The 24,050-nt window shown below is 39.8% G+C and overlaps 1 protein-coding gene across 4 annotated transcripts in view; it reads left to right on the top strand.

Moving 5' to 3' along the window:
* The first annotated feature begins 11,682 nt into the window (after positions 1–11,682).
* Positions 11,683–24,050, top strand: part of LOC136857997 (transmembrane and coiled-coil domains protein 2) — a 267,616-nt gene continuing 255,248 nt past the window's right edge. For 3 of the 4 annotated variants that reach the window (XR_010858585.2, XR_010858584.2, XM_067137170.2), the window contains exon 1: positions 11,683–12,030. The gene's annotated coding sequence lies outside the window, so the exon portion shown is untranslated. The remainder of the gene's footprint in view (positions 12,031–24,050) is intronic. The other variant, XM_067137174.2, reaches the window with a different exon arrangement.

Raw genomic sequence — 24,050 nt, forward strand, 5'->3', positions numbered from 1 at the left:
TACAGAGGATATAGATAAGAAGGAGCGCCCTAATTCGTTAAGATATGAAGGGGGAGAGGCAGAGGGCGAGAGGCTATTGATGACGAGAAGTAGGAATAAGGAGAGCAATGGAGGAGGAAGTGAGAGTAAGCTATAACTAGAATTTAAAGTAGGATTCATAAATAGAGAAGGCCTGTTAGGCAAAAAACAATAATGACGTGATAAAGGTAGTTGAAAGTTATGACATTGTAGCATTACTGGAGAGTTGGATAAAATCGGGTAAGAAGATAACTTGGGGGGTGGTGTTTCGCAGTTAAATGTAAAGCAAGGAAAAACATATGGAGAAGGGTCTAGCGCCCGGGGGAGTAGGAATGTTAATTAAAGAAATCAAGGAGTTGGTGGAAGAAATTGAGAATGATCTGGATGAAGTGTTCTGGTTAAGACGCAATATAGGAAGAGAGGAGGGAAAAGAAAGAAAGATATGTATAGCGCGTGTATATTGTCACTCCAAGGGGATCTCCGTACGTGAATGATAAACTGCTGGAGGAGCTACCCTTGGAAGTATGGTCAGGGAGAAGTTCGAGGAAGATGGGATATTACTGCTGGGTGACTGGAACGCCAGGAAAGGGGAACTATTCCCAATGTTTTACAAAGAAAAGTAAGTTGACTTAAGGATAGAAAGAAGATGCAAAGATAAGGAAATAAACAGTTATGGAGGGTTTCTACTTGATTTCTGTGAGGTAGGAAAGTTCCAAATTCTAAATGGCTTTTGGGAGGGTGACAAAGAAGGGAAACTAACATATATAACAGATAAAGGGGGAAGTGCTGATTGACCTAGTGTTGTGTTCGGGAGTATACTAAGGAAAATTAGAAAGAGTGAAATTGCAGACTGGATAGAGTCACACCACGCACCGATAGGGGTACGGTTAGAAAGGAATATAGGGGAAGAAAGGACATGGCTTAAAAGTAGTGTTGAAGAGAGGAGCAGAAGCTATTCTAAGTATATATGGACAGAGAAGTCACATAGAGATTTAGAGGACTTTTCGAAGAAGGATATCCAGCTAATCAAATGTGGGTGGGAAGCGGCGTTTGAGGAAAATAGTGCATTAGACCTAACTAAGTATCATATAAGGAGGGCACCACGGATGGTGAAAGGAACGGGTGGGAGGAAGTATGGAATGGATGAGTAGTACGGTAAAGAGTGCAAGGTACTAAGGGGCTAAGTCCTAAAGCCTGTAAAAATATAGGCTAAGTGGAGATAGGGAAGTTTTCTGTAGGTTAAGAAAAGAACACAAAAAGGAAATTGAAGAGAGCAAGAAGTCATGGATTACAGAACAAACAGAGGCGATTAACAGGGATTGAAAATTAAACCAAGCAGAGAGAACATGGGCAAGAATAAACAGAATTAAGAGAGGAGGGAAAAGAGTTGAGAAAGCTGAAATCGGCTATGACCAATGGATAACATACATCAAGGGCTTGTTCGATGCCAGGGATAGATGGAAATGTGAGGACGGGAGGACGAACACTTGGAGTACCTAATATAGAAATTAGTACATACGAACTAGGCAAAGAGATCTCTTTAGAAGAAATACAAGAGGTATGAGGTAAACTTAAGAACATTTTATTAGAATTGACTTGAGTTTCATCCATGCATCATCCGACATTTAGGTAGGATCATGTCATCTGGTTTTACAGATTTATTTAAATATTGTTGATAGGCTTAATAATCATTAATAATAATAATACCAATAATAATAAACTCAAGTTATGAGTTCGGGTAAACATTAAAGTAATGGTCGTAAGCTATAAATAGTAATTTATTATTCTTTGAGATGATATTTAGCGTGCTGTACGTTATGAATTTGCCTGGAATACCGATGATCCTGTAGGATAAAATGATAGTGATTTTGAAGCTTGCGCCTTGGGAACACAGCGCCTTATTGTAATTCTGGAGCACGTTTTAGTCACATTTCTTATGTGTAAGGATAATAATAAATTAATTGATGCTTATCGACCACATTGCAGCCATTTGAGATGATAACCCACCTGATGGTAGTGATTATTGTTTTATCTCAGATCTTCCGATAGTAACCTTTAGTTCTAATTGATCGTCGTTGTACGCAAATAATACATTCTGTGAAAGTGATAACTCTAATTCGATCACGTACCACATGTTAAGTCGAGCATGTTTAACGAACCGAAGTTCATCTACTTGATTCAACTGAATTTGATCAAGAATAAAATTCACGAAATAATAATTATATGTCCAGGATTCGACTGTAAATCATGTAGATAGATTTTCGTGTACCCATTGTGTGAATGATATTTTTCTGATATAAATTGTGAACATTGTGCTTTAATCTGGCCATTGCTCATCACGATGATCCAGATTATTTCAGCGTTGTCTTTGTCGATCTATTTTTCTGCTGAAGTGTTTATTGAAATCACGTTAACTTAATGATAAGATTTACATTTTCATGGGTGGAATTAAGATGAATAATATCATCTAGTTTGAACGCAGAAGCAATGTCTAAACAGTGAATGATCAAATAAGCAATGATTATACAATTAATAATTAAATCATTAAATGATTCAAGGAGTTAACGATTCGCTAATTCTATAGTTCAGTGTGTCGATGATGTAAAAAGCTGATATGCTTGTAAATTTAGATTAGAATTGTCTAATTCGACGGCAATAGGTTTTTAAAATTTGAGTGAATTATTTCATGTTAATTAATTCTATAACACGATCGTGTGACGACGCAATTTTCATCAATTATGCAAGTGTTAAAGATAATTAATTGAGTAATTGAATTATGACGCACGACTTTTAGAAACATTCTCATAAATTGAAGAAGCTAATAGAACCTAAACTTGAGATACGGTGCCGGTAATGTAAATAATTCTTAATGGAAGTGTAAATAAGTTATTCATCACGTGGTTAAGTGTAATTTTGAATTTATTTTTGAAACAGAGGCATTAGGAGAAGGTTATATGTCAATTAGATCGTAAATACCAGAGTAAGTCAGGAAAAGGTCCTTCCTCATTTAATTTTCGATTTTGAAGCCACCGAAGACCTAATTATTTGTTTTTTATCTTTGCAGAGCACAACCTTTTGCCTAAGCAGATAAAGAATTAAATCAGTTTAGTTTGTACAGTCCGATCATAGTGTCAACGCCGTGAAAATGTTAATTTTGAAAAGCAGCAATAATATTATTTTGTGACTTGTTTTCTTATGAGTGCTTATGGAATAAATGACAAAAATTTTGTTTTGAACTTATTTTTTGTATGGTCGTAAATCATATCCATTTTAAATGCCTACAATAGAAGGTCAGCCTGTGAACGAACGGTCCCCTTTCGGATTTCTTGTACACTGGCTAATCTAGACCGGGAAAAACGGGACAGTACTAGTATCACATTTTCAAAATATTTTGAGAATATCGGAACTGAACGATAACTTCTACATTCTGACCTATCACCAAATATACTATAGAGTACACGTGCCACCTTGCGAGCTATTGCAAGATTTTGATTGCCAGGGCACATAGCGTGACGGCCTGATACTGAGTGTGGTAATAATACCGAGTATCTAATGTAGTGTGTAATTTTTTGCATTTGTGTTAAGAAGATTTTCGTGAAAATTTTATTTATCCGGTGACAAATGTTTTTGGATTTACAATCATGCTAACATTGGACCATGTCTGGTAAGGTTTGTGCTGTTTTTGGCTACAATAACTTTGAACTACTCCAGCTATCGAAATCTTTCTTCCGCTTACCTCGAAACAAAACAGTAGGATCTTCCTTAACAATAGTGAATCTATTATCTGTGAAAAATGCTCTGTCTTCTTAATGTATTCAGTTTTTTCCACGATTACTGTACGGTAGCATTGCCTTTATCAGCCTAGGTGAATATTAAGTTGTTGACTTTGATTTTTCTTTTAGGTTGTTAAATTGTTTGTTAGCTACTGATTTCTTATTATTATTTCCTATTGTTTATGAATATTAATGGATTTGTGTTAATATATTGTTATTTGATGAAGAAAATTAAAATGAAATACATAAAACAATGATTATTTTTTCCTTCTTTTCTACTGCTCCTCCCACATCAGTGCGGTCACGGGTGGGATCTGTGGCGGACATGTGGATTTGTCTCTATTTTACTGCCTAATACCCTTCCTGACGCCAACCCTATATGGAGGGGTGTATTCACTAGACCTAGAATTTTAAGGAAACACCTATTTGTTCCTGATTACGAAACTTAAAATGAAGTTGTATTTACACATTTCATAGATACGGGGTGTCTCAAACGTTTTGGGTCAGATTGAATCAGGTGATAGTGGGTCCACAACCGATTATATTGAGATAGGGAATGGTCGGAAAGGCATATTTATTGTGTTATGGACGTACACAGCGTACACCGCATAACAACAACTTAGCTCATAGTAATTGTTCAAAGTGACGACCGCCAGTCTCAATGCATGTTAACAACGCATGAAGTTTTGCCGCACTCTCTCAAAGATCCCTGGTTTCTGTTGTACCAGGAAACAGGTAGCTTGGACCCTAGCAAGCAGGTCTTCATCAACAACTCCCTCTCGCGGACAACAAGGGTTACAACCTCCAGGAACTGTAGCAGAACATCTGGCAGAAACACCAGGTAACGTGGACAAGTCAAACGGGGAGACAGCAAATAAGATCCTAATAGGTGATCTTGGACAATGCCAGCCCGTACGTTGACAGAGAATCGTTGCTGGTGGCCACCGATGTTTACATTGCTTGTAAGAGGAAAAATCTCATATGATTTCTTTACTACATTCGTGGCGCCATAGCATAAAGGCATCACTTCCTAAGCCCCCTTGATTCTTGTTTGTATTGTTACTTTTTCGCGTTTCCTTACGCATACTGCCAACGAGTTTTTCCTTATGGTGATTTTGGCTAGTGATTTAGAGTTATGATTGATCCTCGTAACCCTTGTGATTTTGCGACGCAAGTGATTTTCATTTTGAGGAAGTAGCTCCATCGAAAGAAAGTGGAAGTTTTAGAGAAGGGCTATAGAATAAATCGACGGTATCCTCCGCCTGTCGATTGTGTTTGCTATAGTTTCTGGGGGGTTGGGGCGTTGCCTACGAGATACACAAGGCCGGGACATAGCTACTAATTTGTCGCTGAAAAAGCGGCCTGACCGTGTTCACGGTTTGGCCGCTAGTTGTCAGGTTTCCGTTCTGTTCTTGGCGGACTTTAACATGGTGATATGCGTAGTAATTATGATGCTGTGTTGATTTTGTGCATTTTATTGTGAATATTGTTTCTGTCGGTGAGTGTCTGTGAGGTTGTGAAGAAGGTGCACTGTTGTGTTCCTCTCTGTATTTCGGATGACACTAAAGAAAGCATAAAAATTGACGTTCCATAGTTTCCCTTCGAGTGCGGTTTAAGGGAGAAATGGAAGCAAACTATTTCTAAGCAAGGTGATATAGTAGGATCTCTTTAGGTACCTAGCAATTCTTCTCATAAAACAGATTTCAATGTAAGCACATCAATCAAACTTCCTTCTGTTTTCATTGTGTATCCTGTTCACAAACAGGAAAATGTCAAACCCAGGAAGCGTCCAGCTCCCCAAAATGATGTATTGCCATCAATTTTTTTTTGCTAGTGGCTTTATGTCGCACCGACACAGATAGGTCTTATGGCGACGATGGGATAGGAAAAGCCTAGGAGTGGGAAGGAAGCGGACGTGGCCTTAATTAAGGTACAGCCCCAGCATTTACCTGGTGTGAATATGGGAAACCACGGAAAACCATCTTCAGGGCTGCCGACAGTGGGATTCGAAACCACTATCTCCCGGATGCAAGCTCACAGCCGCGCGCCCCTAACCGCACGGCCAACTCGCCCGGTCCTTCAAACTTTATTAAAAGTTCCGATTCAGATAACGATGAACATATCATATCTTCATACGTCAGCCACAAACGAAAAAGGTGTACAAGTCTCGTTTCTATATCAAGGAACGTCTACGAGTATCTCTGTTAAATCTAAAAAAATATACGGATGAGAAAATGAAATACCAGATTACAGAAAATCAATCTGTAAATTGAGAAGTAAGATACGGGTAATGAATTCAGAAAAAAAAGTTTTACGGTATCTGAATTTGACCCAAAAAAAGCAAACCAAATTGAAAAGCATGCTAAAATTGGTCATTGATTTTTGGAGCTTTATTCCTGTTAGAAGGAATTTAATTTTTTTCTTCTTTCTTCATCCGTTTACCCTCCAGGGTCGGTTTTTTCCTCGGATTCGGCGAGGGATCCCACCTCTACCGCCTCACGGGTTGTCCTGGAGCACCAGACTTTGGGTCGGGGGATACAGCTGGGGAGGATGACTAGAGGAGGACTAGACTGAAAACGTCTTTGGCCTCCATGGGTATGGAAACAGAAACTCCGAAGGTGAAAACCTGATTGATTTCTGTGTGCGAAACAACCTAACCATCCAGAACGCGTGGTATCAGAAGAGGGACAACCATAAAATAACGAGGTACAGCTGGGATGGATCGACTTCATCATCACTGATAGAAAAGCAGGTCAGTATGTTACAGATGTTAAAGTGGAGGGATATTGGAAAGGACAGGCAGGGAAGAGGGAAGGAAGCGTCCGTGGCCTTAAGTTAGGTACTATCCCGGTATTAGCCTGGAGGTGAAGTGGGAAACCACGGAAAAACATTTCCAGGATGGCTGAGCTGGGAATCGAACCCACCTCTACTCAGTTTACCTCCCGAGGCTGAGTGGACTCCGTTCCAGACCTCATACCACTTTTCAAATTTCGTGGCAGGGCCGGGAATCGAACCCGGACCTCCGGGAGTGACAGCTAATTACACTAACCACTACACCACAGAGGCGAACACAAATGTAATTTTACGGGAAGAAAAAAGAGAAATACGGTGAAACGCCACTAAATAATTGCGTAACGGGCATAACATCGCTCACCAAAGAGCGGCTTCAATACGAATGTCAAAATATTAGATGTGCGGAGGAAAAGATTGGATCGCTGATAATTGGTGAAAGAGCGATTAAACCCAAAGTTATTTATGACCGCAATCGCGATCCGCTTATCGGATACTCTGAGGCACAATTAAAGGAATCATTAAGAAGTGACAAACTCGCTATCAGATTTCTCTGCTTCTTTCGTGAATTACTTATTTCGTTTAAACATATTGTAAGAAATACGTTTTAGAAAATAAGTCAAACAATTGCTCTTGGTCTGCTTTTGATCTCATATCTGTTTACTGCCTTGTGAAATTACTAGTTTTAATGAATTTTTATAGTTTTTCATATTCGAACGTGTTGCAATGAGCGGGCGAGACAGATCAGTAAAGAGAACTCTAGCGGCACTTGCCGGAAGTATCTCGAGGACGAGTCTAGTGTGGTGTATTTCCCGGCCTTGTGTATCTCTTAGGCATTGCCTGCTCGATTTGCATCCGACGGCTGCTTATACTGCCTGCTCATCCCATATTCAAACGTGTAACACGACTTACAAACAAACTGCCGCTAGATCGCAGCACCAGACGTACCCAGTTATCGCGTGAATACAGCTAGATAAGTATACGAGCAAAATTTAAAATCTGAAAGTAACAGGAAAATTAAAGAATTGTACGCATAAAGTGGTGCTCTAGGGAGTGATAGCTTCAGGACTTTTCGAGAAAGAGATTTCGACGAACAAGAAAACCTGGAAACTTTGTATGGTACTTCCCTACATTACTAGGGAGTGGTTTCACGAATTTGGCCACCACAGTTTCTGACACAAGTTCCTGGTGCTTACTGTTACTAAAAGCCTTTAAAATCTTACAGTGGTACAAAGAGGGTAGAACATCGTTTTTTATAGTCTGGAGCAGACTTGAAGATTTCTTGCAGTACGGTAGAGCCGCCTCAACAAATTTCTGTAGCCCCATAATTAGGCCAATAAATCGTTGCTGGGGTACAGTAGCGGTGATAAAGGGGGGCCAGGGGGGCAGTCGCCCCCCTACTTTGTGGAGAAAAATTATATTTTTATTCCATTTTAGCCACCTAAAACAAGGAATGACAGAAAAGCAATGGTATGTAGTCCGGCTCCATGGATAAATGGTTAGCGTCCTGGCCTTTGGCCACAGGGGTCCCGGGTTCGATTCCCGGCAGGGTCGGGAATTATAACCTTAATTGGTTAATTTCGCCGGCACGGGGGCTGGTTGAATGTGTCGTCTTCATCATCATTTCATTCTCATCATGACGCGCAGGTCGTCTACGGGCGTCAAATCAAAAGACCTGCATCTGGCGAGCCGAACCTGTCCTCGGACACTCCCGGCACTAAAAGCCATCCGCCATTTTCAATGGTATGTAAGCCCTGTTGTCTGTTACATAATTATTTTTAAATATCTTTAAATATTAAAAATCTTTGTTTCTTTCTTTCTTCTTCTTAATCCGTTTAACCTCCAGGGTTGATTTTTACCCTCGGACTCAGCGAGGGATCCCACCTCTACCGCCTCAAGTGCAGTGTCCTGGAGCGTGAGACTTTGGGTTGGGGGTGGGGTATAAAATGGGCGGCCTCACCTGCTGTGCTGAACAGGGACCTTGTGAGCGAATGAGAAGATTTGACCGGATAGAAGGGGAAGAGGGAAGAAAGCGGCCGTGACCTTAAATTAAGTATCTTCCCGACATTTGCCTGGGGGAGAAGTGGGAAACTACGGAAAACGACTTCGAGGATGGCTGAAGGCGGAATCGAACCCATTTAAAAATATTAGTAGGAATACGCAGAACCTAGACATCTTCGTATCGTTTCCTTCCTTCTGTCATGATATTTCTCATATAATTAAATTTTCCTACTTGTTCTTTCCTGTTTCTGCTCTTGTATTTAAATATAAGTTATTTTCCTTTGTTATGTCGTTTATGTAAATACGTGTTATGTAGAATTTTACAGCTTTTATTGTGTATATTCGTGTACTTAGTAAATATATTCTTTCATTTTAGATTAATGTCTATTGTCAGTAATTCGGCGTTATGCTGTTGCTGACCCTGGATAAATAAATACACTGACTGACAGTGACAATGCAACACCAAGGAGGAGTGGTTCGAAAGGGATGAAAGTTGGGGAAAAAACAGAGACGGCACGGACGAATAATTGATGTTTATTTCAAACCGATATGCAGGTTACACAATGCGCACGGCATCGACTCAGTAGGATGTAGGACCACCGCGAGCGGCGATGCACGCAGAAACACGTCGAGGTACAGAGTCAATAAGAGTGCGGATGGTGTCCTGAGGGATGGTTCTCCATTCTCTGTCAACCATTTGCCACAGTTAGTCGTCCGTACGAGGCTGGGGCAGAGTTTGCAAATGGCGTCCAATGAGATCCCACACGTGTTCGATTGGTGAGAGATCCGGAGAGTACGCTGGCCACGGAAGCATCTGTACACCTCGTAGAGCCTGTTGGGAGATGCGAGCAGTGTGTGGGCGGGCATTATCCTGCTGAAACAGAGCATTGGGCAGCCCCTGAAGGTACGGGAGTGCCACCGGCCGCAGCACATGCTGCACGTAGCGGTGGGCATTTAACGTGCCTTGAATACGCACTAGAGGTGACGTGGAATCATACGCAATAGCGCCCCAAACCATGATGCCGCGTTGTCTAGCGGTAGGGCGCTCCACAGTTACTGCCGGATTTGACCTTTCTCCACGCCGACGCCACACTCGTCTGCGGTGACTATCACTGACAGAACAGAAGCGTGACTCATCGGAGAACACGACGTTCCGCCATTCCCTCATCCAAGTCGCTTTAGCCCGGCACCATGCCAGGCGTCCACGTCTATGCTGTGGAGTCAATGGTAGTCTTCTGAGCGGACGCCGGGAGTGCAGGCCTCCTTCAACCAATCGACGGGAAATTGTTCTGGTCGATATTGGAACAGCCAGGGTGTCTTGCACATGCTGAAGAATGGCGGTTGACGTGGCATGCGGGGCTGCCACCGCTTGGCGGCGGATGCGTCGATCCTCGCGTGCTGACGTCACTCGGGCTGCGCCTGGACCCCTCGCACGTGCCACATGTCCCTGCGCCAACCATCTTCGCCACAGGTGCTGCACCGTGGACACATCCCTATGGGTATCGGCTGCGATTTGACGAAGCGACCAACCTGCCCTTCTCAGCCCGATCACCATACCCCTCGTAAAGTCGTCTGTCTGCTGGAAATGCCTCCGTTGACGGCGGCCTGGCATTCTTAGCTATACACGTGTCCTGTGGCACACGACAACACGTTCTACAATGACTGTCGGCTGAGAAATCACGGTACGAAGTGGGCCATTCGCCAACGCCGTGTCCCATTTATCGTTCGCTACGTGCGCAGCACAGCGGCGCATTTCACATCATGAGCATACCTCAGTGACGTCAGTCTACCCTGCAATTGGCATAAAGTTCTGACCACTCCTTCTTGGTGTTGCATTTGCTCTGTCAGTCAGTGTAAATAAACAAATAAATTTAAAAATGCCATTCGAAACAGCTAACGGATTTTTTAGCGCTACAGCAAGTAGTGGAGACTCGCACCGCAGCGTGTAGAAGCGTGATCTCAATCTGATGGTACAGAACCTTAGATGCGCACATTTGTAATATTGTTCCTACGGTGAAAGTTTTATTGTATAGAATTGAATCAAAATGTCACAAAACTATCATGATCACAGTTAAGATGCTAAACTATCGGCCTTTACTTCTCTGTCAAAATCCGCTCAGAGAGCACCAAAACTTATTATTTTGTAGCTATTTTCTTTCAGTTTTGATGTCTACCCCGCACTATATTCCCCAGACCACCGGTACATTTCGTTGTCTATTACTCCCCACCTCCCACTTCTAATTCCCAAATCACCGCTACTGGCTGGGGATAGCGCACGCCTCATCTATCCGACTGTCTGATTAAGTTCGTCAACGGGGATGCATTAACTGAGGTGGAAACGTTACTCAAGCACGTGCTGTATTGTTTTTTCTTCGATTACACGCACTAAATATCCACACACTAATACATGGGAAGCAGTTTCCAAAGTGACACACACCGACTCAGGGTGCTCACGAACATCTTCCAGTATAGCCAGTACATACTTAGCGGGCATCACTGGTTCTGGTTCGTCAAGTCCGGGAGAGGATACTGAGGCAGAAAATTTTGAATTTTGCTTATGAATAACGTTAGCACCATCGGATGCAAATCGAGCAGGCAGTGCTCTTAGGCAATGGTTGGGGGCAGAGACTTTCAACTTAGGAGCTTGGGTTTGTGATCACAGTTCCTCTAATTGGGTCTCGTATTTCAATTTGCTTATGCCATATTTCTTCCTTGGTCAACTCTTTTTCTTTTACGACGCCGACGGCCTTAGGTTTGAAAAGCCAAGCCAGTCCTTCATTTTCTTGCCCTTCGTGCCCTTTTCCTTTCTTTTATCGGTACCTTCATTTTTTGAAGAGTGAGACCCCTTACTTTTCTCTCGTTGAATACTGTTACGAGAGGATGGTTGCCTGGTTGTATTTGTTCATAAAATTGAAATCACCATCACCACCTGTCAGCTTATGATGATGCACTCTCGTCAGTTACGCGTGTTGCATATGTGGTGTCCTCTAACTTTATATTACGTAAACTTTGTTTGAAGGGATTGGTATTGTAGTAGGAAAATTGTACGCAAAGGGCAGCACTAAGTTTTAATTATATTTCATTTAACCATACTTGTACATCTTCAACCATAGATATTATTGGGATATTGCCGGATTGCCCGATAACGCCAGCTGTAAACGATAAAGAATCGCGCATGTCATGTCAAAAGCAAAATGCTGAAGGAAGTGTGTTCTGAGGATGAATGGCAAGTGGTTTGATCGCAAACGACAGAGCTGTACAGACGAGACCGATACTACTGCAGATGAATGCTGTTGAAATCGTGAAGTTATTGTTAATACAGTGCGTTTTGGAATACTCACAAAGGACGGAAGGACGGATGATTATAGACTAGGCGAGGTCCTTGATACAGGTATTCTTGGATTACAAACGGCGTACGTCAGTTTAGCTACCCTGCTTACTTTCTCAGGTAAGTTGTCATTGCATTGTGACAAGTTTCATAGTTATAAACAAGGATTCCTGCTCCGTGTAATGTGCATTCGTGCTGCTAAGTGTATGATTAATAGCGGCTCCACCCACCGAGCACGATTTTTCGCCACTGGCTTTGGTTAATTCATTTGATACATTGCTTGATTATTTACGGAAATTCGGTGAAATATTTATACTTGATATTCGATTGGGTTATGATAAACGCCCACGTCTATTTGAGGTTAATAAATGCTTTTTTTAAGTGTTGGCAAATACTCTTAATAAATTAGTTTTCTTTGGCTAACCCATGTTAAGAATTAAATTACTTTGAATGTTATATATGACATGTTTAGACATCAACCTGTATGTTTAGGCCTAATATTTACCTTTTCCAATCTATGGCTTTGTAAATTAGATTGTCACCAAATGCAATTTCAGTAGAGACATGACATGTCAAGGCAGTTTACGAAATTATAGGCTACCTTGTTAATCGTAGTTTCTTTGTGTTTCTGTTCAAGTTGTTACAATTTTTTAATATCTTTGCTCTTTAGAATTACTTAAATGGAGGATAGAAACACTGGTTGTTTATTTTCTAATCGCACAAAGGATAACGTGTCCCCTAGAAGATATTGATGACATAGTGACCTTAATTAGAACATTTAAATCTAACATTGATATATTTTTCAATTGGAGATGAATTGGAAGGTGAGTACAGATCCAGATTATTTTTAATTTTTATTTTATTGCTGATCTGGATTTAGGGCTGTCATCCAGGTGGCAGATTCCCTGTCAATTGTTTACCTAGCCTTTCCTTAAATAATTTCAAAAAGTTTGAACATCTCCCTTTGTAGATTATTCGAATACCTACTTCCTGTTCCTATAAATGAATATTTGCCCCAATTTTTCTTCTTGAATTCCATCTTTATCTTCATATTATGATCTTCCCTACTTTTTTAAAAGCTCCGCTCAAGCTTATTTGTTTATTGATGTCATTTCACGCCATCTTTCCACTGACACTTTAGTTCAGTTTCTCTTTACCCCCAAGTCCTCCCATCCCAAAATGTTGCAACATTTTCATGACGCTACTTTTCTGTTGGAAGTCACCCTGAACAAATCTTGCTTTTTTTGTTTGGGATTTTTCCAGTTCTCGTATCAAGTAATCGTAGTATGGGTCCCTTACCCTGGAACCATACTCTAATTAAGGTGTTTTACCAGAGAGTTAGGCTTCTATGCCCTCTCCTTTACATCCTCGCTAGAACTTGTAATTACCCTCATAAACATCTGTAACGTTTATTTACAACCTCAATGAAGACCTTTTCTTATAAACATCAGGGTCTATCGTGCAGACGAGAGGCGTATTACAGGGTAATCCGATAAGCCCACTCTTCTTCTTCTAGTTTATCAAACCAGATTGCCATATTTTGTTGTTACTTACCTTAAAAGAGCTCCCAAATATTTGCTGTAGGCCTACACAGATATTGTGCATAAGGACTCAAACACAATAATAAAGGAAGTACTAAGGAAATTTAAAATAATCTTTCTCCTTTTCATTTTTTCCGTCAAGTGAGGGGTCTGCTAGTCCTCACTGGGCCTTCCACTTCGTCCGATCTATGGTATCAGCAGGTTCTACGCCAACGTGCTGCATATCCTCGCGTACACTAACCTTCCAGCATTTTTTGGGTGTCCTCTGGGCCTCCATCCATCAGGGTTAAGCATCTGCTCATGTCTCGTAGTAGAACATAGAGAGCTACTGAGCGGTCAACTGTTCAGTATACTTTTGGCTTCAGATTGAGGGAAATGTCACAGAGGACATCTGTGACCTGGGGCTTTTTGAAGTCAGGCAGCGTTTACTCAAGCTCGAACATCGTGGAGTGTGCCACCATCTGCTGACAGGGTGGTTCAAGATGTCTGAACTTGCAGGACTTCGTAAGAGAAATTCCATTGGCCAGAATTATTCCATTTGTATGAGTGCCACATCCCAGGTACTCAGTCTTACAGAGATTAAGCTGCAGTATATTTGGGTGCAGCCTTTCTTTCTACTAGTTAACAAGCCACATCCCAGGTACTCAGTCTTACAGAGATTAAGCCGCAGTATATTTGGGTGCAGCCTTTCTTTCCACTAGTTAACAAGTTGTTGTTCAAGTCTGTTTTGGGAGTCACTAACTAGCACAAAGCAGAGACCATTGCTAAGGGGTCTGTATATCAGCAGTCACATGGTGTGAAAATGGGAAACCATGGAAACTATTGTCAAGGAGTTGGAATCCTTGAAGAGGCATTCCAGCATATAAAATATGGAAATATTACCTCAAAATGCTTGTAGAGGAGAAATGTGTTTATTATGAATGCCAGGGTCTCACCCAGCCCATCCCAAAAAGTACATTTACTTTTATAACCTAATGAAATATTTCACACACCACTGTCCATTAGTTGAACAACTACTAGCACTGCCACTCAGGAAGACCAACTGGAGAAAATATTAATTTATAGCAAGAAGAGTTAGGGATTGTAATAATTTACTGAGGGAGATGTTCAATAAACTTCAAAATTCTTTGCAATTATTTAAGAAAAGGCTAGGCAAACAACAGATAGGTAATCTGCCATCTGGGTGACTGCCCTAAGTGCAGATCAGCATTGATTGATTGATTGATTGATTGATTGATTGATTGATTGATACATCGGCTGACATGATGTCATTCCGAGAAATCAGAACTTTGAGCTTTTGTTACCAATCCAGTGCAGAATAACAACACAAGTAAATAAAAGCTGTGAAGGAAACAATAAGTAATTTGGAAAAAGAACACTATTTTCATATGAAACTCTGCCATACTTCATTTATTTCCCTCTTTGCCACTATGGAACTTAGAAGGCACTGCTGTCAGGATAATTTTCCTCACTAATAGATCATAAACACATGTCGCTGGTACCAACAATGTGAGCCAATGGCTGACTCATAGCGGGGGGCTCGTTCCCTTTGAGAGGCTTTTTGCTAAACACCTCTGATGCGTTAGGCAGATAGTTCTTTTGTTACTATCCAGGATGTGTGCAGACCAATGAACGAAATACGCACTGGCAAAAACAGAGACAGACATGTGAAAAGAAGTGTAACAAAAGGTAAATTTAAAACCAACCTTAATGCAGAAGAGAGTACAGTTCTGTGGCTGTTCAGAAGACCTGTGCCGTTCAAAAAGTTTTTAGACATCCTCCAAATTAATCTCAAGAAAAGTAATATTGCTAATTTTCAACTCACAGCCTCCGCACACTGCCATGGCCATTGTTAAACTAAATCTTCCTTTCCCATTAAACCTTCTACAACAGTTGGCAACACCTAAAGACTCGCATCAGCACTCCTGTGAACTAACAACAAACGAGCATCACCCTGCAGCGAGTCTCCATCTCTACTCTCTGGAGTGCCTGTCTTAGGATTCTGCTTTCAGGTCTGCTGAGGTGAGATTTGAACCCACCATCTCCTGAATGCAAGCTCGCAGCTATGGAACCTTAACTGCACAGCCAGCTCGCTTAGTCACGTTTGCCGTTCTGGATGGGTACTGTAATGCTGGTCACCAGTCAGTCATCAATGATCTCCATTTAGGGTTGTAGCCCAGGTGGCAGATTCCCCATCAATTTGTTTACCTAGCTCTTTCTTCAATATTTTCAACAAACTTGGAAATTTATCAAACACTTCCCCTGATAATTTATTCCAATTCCGTACTCCTCATCCTATAAATTAATATTTGCCCCAATCTGTCCTCTTGAATGCCATCCTTATCTTCAAATTATGATCTTTACTACCTTTAAAAGCTCCACCCAAGCTTATTCTTCTACTTATGTCATTCCACACCAACTCACTACTGACAGCTCAAAAAATCCCACATATTGCAGGTTAAGAATTTCATGATTTTGGTCCGTGTTGAACAATATGTGACTGCAATGAAGAGAGGAATATTCCTTGAGGATCCACCTATTCAATACTAGATATAATCTCACTTGATTACATATACATTTACATTTTAAAATCAAATATCAATATCAAATTGCAGGACACATTTTATCTTAATTTAGGCATCTTCAGCCCATATAGCCTAATTGTTTTAAGATTAAAATTACTAACATATTTTCTTGGGCTGTTAATGATGATCTGTCCCTTACAAACATTTTAAAAACTAAATGTGTTGCCCTTGTCTAAAATACGCAGTAATTAAAAAACAATACTAATTATAAAAACAGTTCACATCCTGTTTATATTTTTTTGTTTTGAAACATCTGTATGTGTAAAATAGTCTGGCAATATGTGTGCTGAAAATGTTTTCTTTATGAAGTTGGTAGCTTAACACACGCTTTTTTTAAAAAAATCGTGTGAAGTTGAAGGATCAGTGAAGTAGGACTACTTTTGTTGTATTTATTTGCTGTACGGAAGAAGGGACTTCTCAAGGTTATCTCGGAAGAAAAAACTCGGACCTTATTTGTCGTTGCAGAATGAAATGTGTAGTGCATTGTCTTATTAGAAGTTTGAAAGAAGAAAAAAAATAAGTGAAGAGAATGTATGGATTCAGAAACAGATATTAATTGGGGAGATAGATTGGTCTGACTTACCCCCTTACTTCCTCTCTTGCAGCTAACTCTGGTTAGGTGATGAGCCCTATCTTAATGGCTATTGCTGCTTGTCTTGTGTTGTATCTGTATACACAGATGAGGTGAATAATGTCCCTCAATTTGATAATTTAAAATGTAAATTTATATGTAATCAAGAAGGAGCTGCCTGGCTGAGGTGGTAAAGTCATGCTTGGTTCACCCGGAAGGACGTGTGTTCAATTCCCCATCAGGAAGTCTTAAAATTCAAGAAATGAGATTTCCTCTTCTGGAGGTGCATATGGTCCTGGGGTTCACTCAGTCTACACCAAAAATGAGTATCAGGTTTATTCCTGGGGACAAAGGGGGCAGGGCGTAGAGCTAACCACTCTACCCCACCAAGTGCCGAGGTTACAGATGGTGGAAGCCTTTACCTTCCACTCCCCTAAGGGCCTTCATGGCCTGTACGGAGATGACTTTGCTTTTTTTAATATGTAATCAAGTGAGATTATATGTTGTATTGAATAGGTGGATCCTCAATGAATATTCTTTACATTGAAGTGACATAAGTTACCACATAGTCGAGAATTTCATCTCCTTACTCCAAAGTCTTCCCAGCCCAAAGTTTGCAAATTTTTGTAATACTAATCCTTTGTTGGAAATCACCCAGAACAAATTGTGCTGCTTTCCTTTGAATTTTTTCCATATCTCGTATCAAGTAGTCCTATAACCTTTATTATCATTTGGGTCCACCTTATTCAATACATAAAAATTGTTGCGTAGATGTAATTACAACATATTTCAATCAGTCGAAACTAGTACTGATTGAAATATATGTTGTAATTACATCTATGCAACAATTTTTATGTATTGAATAAGGTGGACCCAAATTATAATAAGTTGTAATCTTGGTTCAATACGGACAAACAATGAAGTTCATTAATTTAACTCCAGTAGTCCTGGTGAGGGTCCCATACACTGGAGCCATACTCTGTGATCTTACCAGAGACTTATATGCCCTCTCCTTTACATCCTTACTACAACCCCTGAATACTCTCATAAACATTTGAAAGGATCTGTATCCTTTCTTAACAATCTTGTTGATATGATTACTCCAGTGAAGATCATTACTTATATTAACGCCTAGGTACTTACGTTGTTTCCCATGAGATACTATGACCCCATCAACACAATAATTAAAACTGAGAAGACTTTTCATTTTGGTGAAAATTATAACTTGACTTTTCATCACATTTACATTCATATCATTGTCTGCTGTCTATCTCAACATTACGTCCACTTGGAGTCGCTCACAATCCTGCAACACATTTACTACTCCACACAGTATGTCATCTGCAAATAGCCTTATCTGTGGTTCCAGATCTTTATTCATATCATTTATATATATATATATATATATATATATATATATATTTTTAAGAAAACCAAGTTTCAGTAATACTACCCTGTGGGGCCCCTTTCCCCCACCGCCTCCCTTAATCATTACAGAATCAGATAACGCTTCAGGGGCAGAGACCTCGATGTTAGGCCCCTTTAAACAACAAGCATCATCATCATCATAACGCTTCATCTACTCTAATTGTTTGAGTTCTGTTTTCTAGAAATGTAGCCACCCATTCAACCATTGTTTTGTCTAGTCTAATAGTCCTAATTTTCATCAGTAGTCTCCCATGATCTACCCTACCTCCTGTGGATGGGGGATGCAGACAAAGAATACACCTACAATATCGCCTGCCTGCCGTAAGAGGTAACTAAAAGGGGCAACAAAGTGATGCTGAATTTGGAGCCATGAGATTACTTGTGATTAGTACCATCACACGAGCAACGCCGTGAGTTGACTTTTCTTGCAATTAGTACCACTATATGAGAAATACTATGGGTTTGTGGGTGGATCACTGTGGGTGTACAGTACCCATGTTAGTATCCACCAGTATGACGAGGCTTCCCTCTGTCCAGGTTCGGTTGGAACACCCCAAGGAGAAAAAGGGACTATCCTCACTGGGGTGTTTCAGCATCTGGTTGTGGACATCATGGGTCTACGTTTCGAAAAACACCACGGGTCTGGGTGTTGCTTGTGATTAGTACCACTATATGAGTAATGCCGTGGGCCTGTGTTGCCTGTGATTAGTACCCACTATATGAGGAACACCACGGGATAGTACTGGTCACTGTGATTAGTACCCACTATGTGAGGAACACCGTGAGTCTGTTACTTGTGATTAATACTGCTACATGAGAAATATCATGGTTGTACTTTACTAGGGATAAGTACTTTATGAGGTGCCATTGACATGGACTCTGGGCCCCTTTAGACAACAAGCATCATTGATTCAGGATTGTGCTTCGGAAGCAGTCCCTTGGTCAGTATATACCATTGTTTTAAGTTAGTTTCTTGGAAGGTGGGGCATTGCGTGTCTGATCCACTGATTGTTTTAAGTTCATGATCATTGTTTGTCATTGTCTTTTTGAATTCTAGTCAGTGGATTGATTTTAATATTCATTTTAACTTTTAATATTGAGAGTTGGATTTGCTGGTTATTTCACATTCGTATTCATCCATTCATTCTTCATCCTCAAGTTTTGAATTTTCGTCGTTGGGTGAATTTTGGAATTTTAAATTGTCATTGCATTTCATCTGATTTTGTACTATTAGGGGCCGATGATCTAGGTGTTAGGCCCCTTTAAACAAGAAGTATCATCATCATGATCTACCCTACCCTTGGATAGATCAATAGTGATACAGTCCGTTTGACCTCCTAAATCTAAAATGTCTAAAGGTAACGTGATGGCAAACATAATTTGCAGCCATATGAATTTTAGGGAGCAATGGAAGGACATGTATAGATACTTAAAGGCAGAAACAGGTTCCGACAAGGACATTCCAGTTATTATTAATGAACCAGGAAGTGTATATCCGAGGACTTACAGAGGCAGAAGTATTCAATCTGGAATATGTAAAGGTAGTTTGATATAAAGATAGGGGAGGCGATGGTTCCACCTATCAGGTGGAAGGACTCTCATTTCTCTCAAGGGAGTCATTAAAGAATTCAGCCAGGAATTCTGCTCCTTGATGTCCTAACATCTTTCAAATATCTGCCAGGATGTTATCTGGTCCATTTGCCTTGCTGATTTTCATGGCATGAATAGGAACCATAAACTCGGCTGCTGCAATTGGAGCCACTGCACCTTCTACAGGATCTACAGGTGGGATTGGTTGATGCTGGAACTCCTCATTGTAAACTGCATCGAAGTAACTGTGCCAGCAATTTTAGTCAACACATTTTTTGCAGAAGGTGTCCATTTTTGTCTTACCCTTTCGCGACTAAATTATTTCTGTTAATATTCTTAGTGAAATTTGTTGCGAAACATCAATAAATGGAACCATATAATGGACCAGGACGTTGTCTATATTTTTTCCACGAGTCATTTCTGAAAAAGAATTAGTGGGAAGTATATGTTCCAGTGGTCTCCTCTGTGGTATAATGCTGTGATTACATTAGCATTTCAAATTGATAATTATGGTATGCAGATGCTCAGAAATAAACAATAATAACACAGTAATATATTGCCTCTGATTATTGCCGAGCTAAGCCCAGCCAGTGAGCGAGATATCCCGAGGTGGACCGTTCGTTCCAGGCTTTCCGTTTTTAGAGGCATTTAAGGGAAAAGGGGTGACGACCAAGCAAAATAAAATAAATTTTAAAACAGCATTTTACTTTATCATCACACAAGCGTTCAAAAACACAAAAATATCCTTGCTGGATTTATTACAATGAATTTTCATAATGTCTGATCTTCATGTAGTGCTTTATAACCAAAATAATCCTCGTCCTCCAGCTTTACTGTTCTGGAATGAAAATTAACAGAAAAAAAATTAGGCCTTTACTGCCTTTAAAAATTAAAGTATTTAACTGAAAGAGTCCAGAGACTTGAATAAATATTTGCACAAAATTAGCAGGCAGCTATGTTGCTTATTACTCCAGAGAAAAATTAACCTAAGCTTCCATGAATTTATAGTAATCTCAACACGTGGTCAATATTGAACTTCGATGAATTTCAGTGTTTAAAGTGAGTAACATTCATTAATAACACCAATTTAAGCTTTGATGAAAAATCAAAATTAATTTCAAAATTTTATAATTATTATTATTATTATTATTATTATTATTATTATTATTATTATTATTATTATTATTATTAATCTCTTGCATCCGGGAGATAGTAGGTTCGAATCCCACTATCGGCAGCCCTGAAAGTGGTTTTCCGTGGTTTCCCATTTTCACACCAGGCAAATGCTGGGGCTGTACCTTAATTAAGGCCACGGCCGCTTCCTTCCAACTCCTAGGCCTTTCCTATCCCATCGTCGCCATAAGACTTATCTGTGTTGGCGCGACGTAAAACCCCTAGAAAAAATAATAATAATAATAATCTCTAACCTTGTCTGGGTAGCATTTTACTTTATCATCACACGATCATATTTACCAACTAGTATATCTCACTAAATAATTCTCATGGCAACTATTTCACATTTTTCTAAATAATTATCCTTCCAATTTATTATTATTATTATTATTATTATTATTATTATTATTATTATTATTATTCATTATTACCTGAATTCAAGTTGATTATGCCATTTGTGAACATTTAATTTTTATATTTGCATAGCATTCAAAGTTCAAGTCGGTTTGAAAATATTTTGGAATTTGAATATAAATGTGTTGAAAATTTTCTCATCCACGTGTTGGTTAATTGAAGATTAATTTACAAATCGCTTGCCTTTGTGGAAAAATGAGACGATCTTTCACCTAAATCTTTAGAAATTGCAAATTAAATCCTAGTCTAGTCTTACTCGACACTAATCTTATTAAGTTCTTCCTTAAGGTGCGCTAAATAAGTCCTCATGGTGACAAACAACATTGAACACAATCTGTGTCATTGCAATAGATGCACGACCAGATTAAATCACATTAAACAATCGAAAGACGTGGAAAATATTCATAATTACAACTCACACACCACATTCACACAAGGTAACACATACTTTTTATATACACTATCTACAGCGAATCCTGCCCTTATAAATTTTAATGAATGGTCACAATTCCATCACATCAATAGTTTCCAGAGGATGAATTCGTGTATGGAAATACTCTTTCTTCAATAGTGACTAGTGATCGAAATTCGTGATATCACTTGGATTGAAATATTCTTTGAACAACGATGGAGATTCATCTAAATTTCTGAAATTTATTTGAAGATTCCAATAAGATTCCATAATCATCACCATCACATGGGTTACAAGTCGCAAATATTGTGTTCGTGAGCCTCAATCACATTATTATTACTCTCTATTCGTGAAATAGCCTATATTCAACGTGCGCTCCGCTTATAATAAGTCACGTTGTGCTCCCAAAGACACCACAAAAAGTCATTCACCAATAATAAATTCTCCAGTTAACATCCCACAGGACAGCCATATTCCAGGCACATCATGAACTGAGCACATTAAATCTCACATATAGGCCTAAGGAATCTAAGATAATTTATAGATCACGACCATTTAATTCCATTTTTAACCTGATCTTTACTTGATTTTATTATTACTCAAGTGATTATTAGATTTATCAGTCCTCGTGAAATGTCGTGAAATTAGATGACTCTATCCTAAAGAATACAAGTGATCTTAAAATGACACTAAGTTCGATCCTATCTCATAAATTTTACACGTAACTCCAATCCAGATTAATCCCAATATCACAGGCAAACAAATGAAGTTTATCGCGTGGTCAGTGATTTTTAGATATGTCTAACTCCTATGTATGGGAACTCACTCAAAGACAGACTACACAGCTAATACAATAGGTTTCAAATTTCAGTCACACACATGTTACTCGACTACAATGACACCTCAAGAAATGGAAAATGAAATAATTCTATCTACAACAAGAACTAATAGAGCTACGATTTAGAGAATAAAGATCCTCTAGCTTTACAATGGTGAGAAAGAAAATAAACATTTAAATGGTAAATTTTAATTGTGATTTAAATGGTACTCAAGTTCGACTCCAGGTTGCAGTCGAGTCATTCCTGCATTTCCCCAGTCAGTCACCCTCTCTGACCAGATGCGCCTCACATACTTAGAAAGTCATGGAAACACGGCAGTAGACGTCCCACGATGAAATTAAGATGCACATTGTAGAGGAATAATCCATCTTGATGTACACAGCGATTCACTGGGATAAATTCCGTCACGTTCCAGAAGTGTAGGCTGTAACTAAGACGACAAATATTAAAATATGTTCACACACGCTGGATTACTAAATGTTCTCGTGGAGAAATAAACTTAACTTGGATCTCCAATGTTGAGATTCACTCCATAAGAGTTGCTAATAAACTTTCACTAATTTTAGCAGAGCGGATGTTGTCTGCTTGCACGGCAGAGTTCTCTTTCCACGTAGTTGCGATGAAAAGTAGCAGCAGCAGAGTGACAGCAGAGATAGTAGATATCAGCAGCAGAGTAGAGCAGAGCAGAGAGCGATTTACTTCGAACATGGCATTTTATAGTCTTGGCTGGGGAGGCTTGTACTTTTTAAAGTCGATCATTGGTTCACGGGGTCTCTTATAATTGGCTGTGACTGTTCTCGAAGTTTGCTCGCAGCACAGGTCGTCTGCGCGTGGCACGCTGGAAGCACAGGCTTGTCACGTGATCTACCCCGCACTCAGTCGAACACAGATCAATACATTGCCCTTCTGAATGCTAGAAAAAACCAGTTTGGTGCCCACACACAGCTTTGCAAATGATGAATACAGCTCCCGGTGAACAATAAAACTTTTAATGTTGGCTCGTCGTAAATATTCTAAAGATTGCCAAATTTGAAGGGGGACATCATGTACATGTATTCTTAAACATAAAACCAGCACATTTCCAAAAAAAGAGTAACAACTTTACACACTTATTGTAACCAATTTTCAACCACCACTGTAATGTTTATAGAGCTGAATACTGATAGTCCGAATGTTTTGGTTTAGTAGGTAGTTTACTGCTCATGAAATTGAGCAAAACGAGGAACTACACAAAGTGGTACTCGACAAGCCAAACAGATGATGTTGGAGCGTTTCTCCTCATTTTTTGTATTACATTGCCTACATCTACACCAGCCTTTGCCCTGTGCTGGCATATGAATACCTACCTGTGACTGACGAATGTCATCAGGTACTCCTATACCACCTCGCTTTGGTACCTTGAATGCCACTATACCTCTCCGCTTTCTTGAATGTAGCTGTCAGTTAGCTTTAGAGCTAATCCTTTCCTAAATGTCAGCAGGTCAGTGACTCCAAGTTTGTTGAGTCTCCCCTCCATAACCAGCTGTGGACTCATCGGTGGATTCCTCAAGTATCATTAAGTTGAACTCTTTGTCACTGCACCTTCAT

This window comes from Anabrus simplex, chromosome 1 (assembly GCF_040414725.1).
Source record: "Anabrus simplex isolate iqAnaSimp1 chromosome 1, ASM4041472v1, whole genome shotgun sequence".
In the NCBI taxonomy this organism is placed as follows: Eukaryota; Metazoa; Arthropoda; class Insecta; order Orthoptera; family Tettigoniidae; genus Anabrus; species Anabrus simplex.